Raw genomic sequence first — 7,906 nt, forward strand, 5'->3', positions numbered from 1 at the left:
ATTGTGTGCTGGGTGGACGAATGATGGTGCACAGAGCTCAGCGTCCTAACACAACGCGGAAAGCGTCCCGTCGATGTTAAGTGCGGGCACGGTGGTGTTGTGGGGAAGTATCTCCACCCACCTCTGGTGGAGAAGAAGAAGCGGTGACACTGAAGCAGGGAAACAGTGTGAGGTGACACTTGAAGACAGGGCACTCTTGGAGGATTCTGAGTCTGTGGCAGAGGGCAGTTTCACAGGACTCTGTCATCTCAGTCCAGGGGTCCTTCCCCACATCAGAGCTACTGCTCACTTGTCCGCAAAATAGTTTGGCTTAGACATGATCACTGCCTTGCAAGGAAGCACCTGTGCCTTTATTGAAACAGAATGTTGTGTGTTCATTATCTGATGAGTCTGAATAACATGTTGGGAAGTAAACCATATAAAGTTTAAAATTTTTGTTTGGAGAGGAAAATCTAAAATCTGTAGACGTGATATTTCTAATTCCTCTCACTGCGAGATATTGTCATGATGGTGAAACAAATAAGCAAAATATAACTTAGAGTCAAAACACCCAGCGTTAAGTCTTCCCTAGGACGCTCAACAACCCGTCCCATCTCTTCAAACCTCGATTTCCCCCTCTCTCCTGCTGTAAGCATCACCGGCCATCAGCCGCAGATCGCATAGGTGTTATGTGTCAGATTTGCGATTCAGTGAATTATCCTTCCCCTCACCCCCATCAAAAAGATACAGTTTCTGGGAAAGCCGAGTTATGTTCAGATTCATTTTATTCCTCAAGCCCAAGAGCTGGAAGTATGTTATCTCTGTTGTTCAGAATCTGTGCCTTTAGAGGAGGACATTTTGTTGAATTTAACTCATAGTTTTGGAGGTGTTGCCCTTCACACTGAGACCAGAAGTCAGACTCTCTCACTAAATGCTGAATCTTGAAAGTTGGTTCAGAAGGGGTATTCGAAAAATGTTTGCAGAGGAAATAGTAAGTTTTTGACCATTTCCTGCTATGATGGCGGCTACTTCTTCTGTAAAAATACGTCTTTCAGCAGTCCTTTCTTTGGCATTCTTGCTGTCTTTGACCCCAGTGACCGCACAGGCTCTAGTATCTCATACACTCTGTGGGCTTCTTCATTAATGTGTCTTTTTCCCTAATCTGCTTCCCCAGTCTATCCCGAAGATTAGTACCTACTGACTGCCCTAAAACATTCTGTTTAACGTGCTAATCCATTGTGCAAAAGCCTTCCCTGGATCTCTGCCTAAGTGGTAACATCTAGGGTCCAGGATGTGGCATTCAATGTTCCATTATGTGACCAACTATTTCCCAACTCAGTCTATTATTTATCCTTTAGGAACCTACCTTTTCAGCCACATTGACCAGTGGACTGCCTTCTGTTCATGCCTTGCACTTTCTTACCTCTCTTTCATTTTTTTAATGTTTCCTTTGCTTGGAATAGCAAACTTTCCCTTCTTATTTGCTTATTTGCTGCTTTCTGAAACCGAGGCATGTTAAGAAATTCTGTGGTATTAGCTATAAATACAATGAGAACTCACTCATTCGAGGTGAATCCAGTCTTTTACCCGGCCAACACTTATTGACCTTATATGTTCACTCCTGTTGGGGAATCATACTAGTAGTGGAAACGTATATACTAGGCACTATCCTAAGCGCTTTACATGTAATTGTTCATTTAATCCTCTTAATTAATGAAGCTCAAGTAATAATACTTTACCCTAAATGTGAACCAGGTAGTCTCATAGTCTTGTTCCGGGAGACAAAGTTGAGACCGTCATACAATTTGGTAACAGGGTTAATCACATGGTGTGTTACGGGATTACATGTGGTACGGTAGTGGTTTTATGTTACCGTGGAGCAAATCACCACAAGACAACACAAATTTATCATCTCACAGTTTTTTAGTTCAAAAGTGTGGACATGGTGTCACTGTATCTTTGTGCATGGCCTTATTTGCCTGAAGTTAAGGTGTCAGACTGTCTCCTGTGGAGCTCGTGGTTCTTTACTGAGATTACTGGTTGTTGGCAGAATTCATTTCTAGGAGGTTGTAGGATTTGTCCTTTATGTCCTGCTTCCTGTCAGCTGTCATTTTCTTTCCTCTCCTAGGGGCCTCTCTAAGGTCTTTTCCGTGTGGCCTCTTCCATCTTCAAGCCAGCAATCGCACCTTAACACACCTTCATGCTTCACATTTCTTAAACTCTGATTTTTTTAAAAAAATTAATTAAATTTTCCAGAGAGGTTGCACCAGCTTGCATTCCCACCAACAGTGTAGGAGGGTTCCCCTTTCTCCGCATCCTCGCCAGCATCTGTCATTTCCTGACTTGTTGATTTTAGCCATTCTGACTGGTGTGAGGTGATATCGCATTGTGGTTTTGATTTGTATTTCCCTGATGCCAAGTGATATGGAGCACTTTTTCATGTGTCTGTTGGCCATCTGGATGTCTTCTTTGCAGAAATGTCTGTTCGTGTCCTCTGCCCATTTCTTGATTGGATTATTTGTTCTTTGGGTGTTGAGTTTGCTAAGTTCTTTATAGATTCTGGACACTAGTCCTTTATCTGATATGTTGTTTGCAAATATCTTCTCCCATTCTGTCAGTTGTCTTTTGATTTTGTTAACTGTTTCCTTTGCTGTGCAAAAGCTTTTGATCTTGATGAAATCCCAATAGTTCATTTTTGCCCTTGCTTCCCTTGCCTTTTGCGTTGTTCCTAGGAAGATGTTGCTGCGGCTGAGGTTGAAGAGGTTGCTGCCTGTGTTCTCCTCAAGGATTTTGATGGATTCCTTTCGCACATTGAGGTCCTTCATCCATTTTGAGTCTATTTTTGTGTGTGGTGTAAGGAAAACAGCATGGAGGTTCCTCAAAATGTTGAAAATAGAACTGCCCTATGACCCAGCAATTGCACTATTGGGTATTTACCCTAAAGATACAAACGTAGTGATCCAAAGGGGCATGTGTACTCGAATGTTTATAGCAGCAATGTCCACAATAGCCAAACTATGGAAAGAACCTAGATGTCCATCAACAGATGAATGGATCAAGAAGATGTGGTATATATACACAATGGAATACTATGCAGCCATCAAAAGAAATGAAATCTTGCCATTTGCGACAACATGGATGGAACTAGAGGGTATCATGCTTAGCGAAATAAGTCAAGCGGAGAAAGACAACTATCATATGATCTCCCTGATATGAGGAAGTGGTGATGCAACATGGGGGCTTAAGTGGGTACGAGAAGAATAAATGAAAGAAGATGGGATTGGGAGGGAGACAAACCATAAGTGACTCTTAATCTCACAAAACAAACTGAGGGTTGCTGGGGGGAGGGGGTTTGGGAGAAGGGGGTGGTATTATGGACATTGGGGAGGGTATGTGTTTTGGTGAGTGCTGTGAAGTGTGTAAACCTGGTGATTCACAGACCTGTACCCCTGGGGATAAAAATATATGTTTATAAAAAATAAAAAATTATATTAAAAAAAATTAATTAATTTTTTTTTTTTGGTTTGTTTTTTTACTTTTTTAAAGTAGGCTCCATACCCGGCATGGAGCCCAACATGGGGCTTGAACTCATGACCCTGAGATCAAGACCTGAACTGACATTAAAAGTCAGACCCTTAACTGAATGAGCCACCCAGGTGCCCTGGCTGTGGTTTTAAAGGGTTCATGTGATTAAGTCAGGCCCACATGGATGACCCCCCAGTTAACTCAAGGTCAGCTAATTCATAACTTCAATGACATTGGCAGTATCCCTTTGCTCTGTAATGCCTTATTATCAGAGTAGTGATACCCTATCATAATTACACAGGGGAAATTTATATGTAGGAGAAAGTACTTGTGGGTCATCTTGGAATTCTGCCTGTGGACATATGGGATGAGCCCTTCACCTAATTTTGGGATTGAAATGGGAGCAGGTAAAGCAGGAAAAAGCTTTTCAAAGGAAGTGATCTCTAAGCAGCAAACTGAAAGGTTTATAGAAATTAACCAGGTGACCAGTATGGTAGGGTGATGCTTGATATCAACCAATGTTCTTTTTGTTCTATATATTTCTTTTCTGCCCTGAAATCTTTCATTTATTTTGTGTTTTTGATCCTGATATTTTCTTCTCCATTGTAACCCATCCGTTTATTTCAGATGGCAGCTAGGGCAACCTGGGCTTGCAGCTTCAGGGAAGAGATGGGTCAGTGTTTAGCTTTTGTGTTCTATAGCAGACTTTTAAAATTCATGGAAGAACCAGGAGATAAAAGGTGAGTGTTTTTTTTTTCAGCTCAGAAGTTAAAATCCCAAAGAACTAAGACACAGAATTTTGAATTTTAAGACTGAGAATCTGTCAGAACTAGTTTTTCCAACTGAGAAGAGAGAAATTTCTTCTAGAAGAAGAGAGGAGAATAGATGAGAAAAGAAATAGAATTTGAAACCCGTGTATGTATCCGATCAGGGGTGATCTGCCCCCTGCTTGGTCTGAGCCCTTCTGAGGGAGGACAGTAGAATCACAGTATGGAGCAGAGGCTCTGAGAGCAGGACGGAGCTGAGTCCTGCTTCCCTGTTTGGAGTCTGGGGCATCATTAGTCTTAACAAAGTCCCCCTGCCTCCAGGACAGGGGGGGCATTAGAAAAGAGGTGGCTGTGGGCATGTCTAGACAAGGAAGCCCAACATAGCCTCACTGTTTCCTATCACCCCAGAGAAGCTGAGAATAAGAACCGCAGACCCAACCAGGCTTTGTGGACAGGAAGCAAGACGCAGCAGAAGAAGCTGGGTTAGTCTGTAGAACCAAGCCCTATACAGATTTAATGCAATAAAGGCTCTGAGAATGGGTCACTGTGGGGGCACCTTCTCAGCAGGTGCCAGGAACAGGTGTGGGCAATACCAGGGTGTTAAGGTCCTCCTGACCCGTACCCCAACCTCAGCATTATGTGTAAGCCTTTCTGGACTTCAGATGCAGCTCTATGTGGAAGAGGAAGCTAAAAACCCATAAACGACTGAGAAATCTCTGATTTGAGCAAGAAAAACCTTAACAGGACCAGGATGCAATTACTCCCTCTAGCTGGTATGGAGGCTTGAGCTGGAAATCACATTCCATTACAGGAAAAGAAAGAGAATTACATTCCTGGATACCTGAGTTTGTGGCCTGGGAGTTTGTCCCCACTGCGTAATTGTGAACGGGGTGAAATCTTTGTGCCCAAGGAGGCTAGAGGGGGAGGGACTGGATTTTAAGGGATTTGCAGGTCAGAGAGGACAGTGTGGGGTGTGAGTGGGGAATGATTATAGAGAGTCAGCAAAGGGGAGGATGTAGAAGTGAGGGTGAAAAGGGCTGGAAGCCTAGGTGGAGCACAGAATCCCCTACAGAATTTATTCAGATACACAGTTCCATGTGGAGGTCAGATTATGAAGGGCAAGGTGGCCTGGAGAGGAGGTGCTGAATAGGGTTGTGAGAGCTGAAGCTCAGAGAGGGGAAAGCAAGGCAACATTTCTTTAGTGATTTTGAGGGCCAAACACCTTGCAAATTATGTAATAACCATTAAGGCATGCGTTATCCCCACTTTTACAAATGAGGACATTGAGGGGATGTTAAATTCCTTCCATAAGTTCAAACAACTGATGGTTGATGAAACAGGCTTTGAGGCCTGTGCCCTTGGCTCTGTCTCCCAGGCCATTTCCCGCTGCATCCCTGAGCCTGCCTTCAGGAGATTTTTGAGCACGGCAGAGGCCCAAAGAATCAGTATTTTGGCCTAGCATAATTGTGACTAATGAATCGGAGAGGGAAGAGTCCGGAGAGCAGAAACTGGAGCCTTAATTTGGGAAGCAGGCTGGGCTTGGGAGAAAAGATATCCCCAAAAAGTGATGTAAAGGAAGAAGCTTCATAAGGTGGATCTGATAGACAAGACAGGTTTTGTTTTTGATTTTCCTTTTCTTTTAATCTCAATGATTTCCCTCCCCAGTTTTCAAATATTTCACTGGAATTTTCTACAAACCTACAGCCATTAAAAAAAAAAAAAAAATCATGTTACATTAAAAAGTAATAACCCAGGGCTTTTCACTTTTGGCGGGTTTATTTCAGGACATCTCTTTCTCATAATTAGTTTCCAGAAGGTATGAGCTCTACCTGGAGCCTTTCAAAGAAACAATTTAACTTTCTCCAGGCTTTTGGATAGGAAAATGGCCTTAGTCACCGTTGCAGCCTGCAACATCCTGAGCTACACAGACTGTTCTTTTGTAACATATGGGAAAAGAACAATGAAAGCACAGTCCTCTGAGATGCCTGAAATTTATGCAGTTTCATGCCCACGTTCTCATGGAATTTCTGGTAACGAGACATCTGGAGGCTTGCTATCAGCAGTCTGCCACCAGCAATTGGTCCCTGTTTCTGAAGTAGGTCTGCATGTCAGGGGCTCCCAATGTTTGGTGAGAAGGAGTTCATTTTCCTTTGAGGTCTTGCCATCACCTGCAGTTACCTGGCGGTCCCAGTTCTATAGAATATATCAAGTTCATTGGTTGTGAGCAGGAAAAACAGATGCTGGCTAGCTTAAGCCAAAAAAAAAAAAAAAAAAAAACAAGTTAAGTCATGGAAGATTCCCAAGGTGCTTCATGAGACTGAAGGAAAAGCTAAAAGGTTGGAGGTCTAGGCCTGCTCCGGAGAGCTCTGCAGCAGGACTCCCGACTGTTGCAGGATTCGGTGTCCGGGGTTCCTGGTCACACGGCTTCTGAGAATGAAGAGGGAGACCAAAGAGTGGTGGGCGGCACCGCTATGTATATGGAGTGATGCACAAAGCTCCTGAAGAGGGCAGGACTGAGAGGGTTGCAACCAGAGTTTCTAAGTTGAGGAGTTTTTATAGGTATGTTGAGGGGGGGTGTGCTGTTTTAATCTAATTAACCCTCCATCCGTCTGTCACCAGACAGGTTTTTGTTCACATGCTCCTCTGCCTATTAGGTAGTTGTTCCTGTGGGAAAGGGTGGAGGCCTTGTTCCAGGGTGCTGGAAAATCCTCTTGGGGCAGGTGGGGGTGGGGAACCCTTGTCTCTGCCTGCCTTTCTTCTGACTCTCCTTCGTTAAGACCTCTCAAGTCGTGAGATTCATACCGCCCAGCTGTGAGGGCTTGGGTCTCTGCCTTTGGCAGCTTACACTCCCAGGAGAGAATCTCATGAAACCAGTTGAATGTGCAATTCTCTTTGTGTGTCAAAGGTCCATCTCAGAAAGAAGACTCAGTATGAGTCAGCCTGGCATCCTATAATAGTTTGACAACAATGGACTTGGAGTCAGATAGATTTGGGTTAAATCCTGGTTGTTCTCTGTTTGTTTGCTTATTCATTCATGAATATTTATGGAGAATCTACTGAGAATGTCTGTATTTTATACATATAGGTGTTCAATAAGTGTGGTTTTCCACTTTTAGAGATGAAATATACAGAAGAACTATAGAGATAGTTTCCATGTGTAGATTCTGAGAGTCAAGTTCATTACTCAAACAAGAAAGAGCTTATAGACCCCCAACTCTCCTTCTATTAAGAAGACAAACCACAGAGGACCCTTGATGTAAAAACTCAGAGGTACTTAGAGCAACATGTGAATTGCTAGGTGAGCTAACTAGGTGAAACTTCAAGATTGATCTGTAAATGTGAATTTGTACATTTTTCGGGAGGATAAAGAGTAATACACATCAAAAGCTTTAAAAATGTTTGTTTTTGACTCAGAGATTTGACTTCTAGGCATTTATCCGATGAAAATAATACAAGGGTAGAGATACTATACTATAAAATATTCAACATGTCAGTTTAAAATTAAAAAAAAAAAAGGGTGGATTTCTGGATAAGGCAGCCCCAGCATGTCCCAGTGTCTGGGCAAAGTTTAAAATGTAAAAATGATCGGAAGGACAATAGAATGGGATTGGTTAAGCTGGTTATCATATATGTAA

This window comes from Mustela lutreola, chromosome 1 (genome assembly GCF_030435805.1).
Source record: "Mustela lutreola isolate mMusLut2 chromosome 1, mMusLut2.pri, whole genome shotgun sequence".
NCBI classification, from domain to species: domain Eukaryota; kingdom Metazoa; phylum Chordata; class Mammalia; order Carnivora; family Mustelidae; genus Mustela; species Mustela lutreola.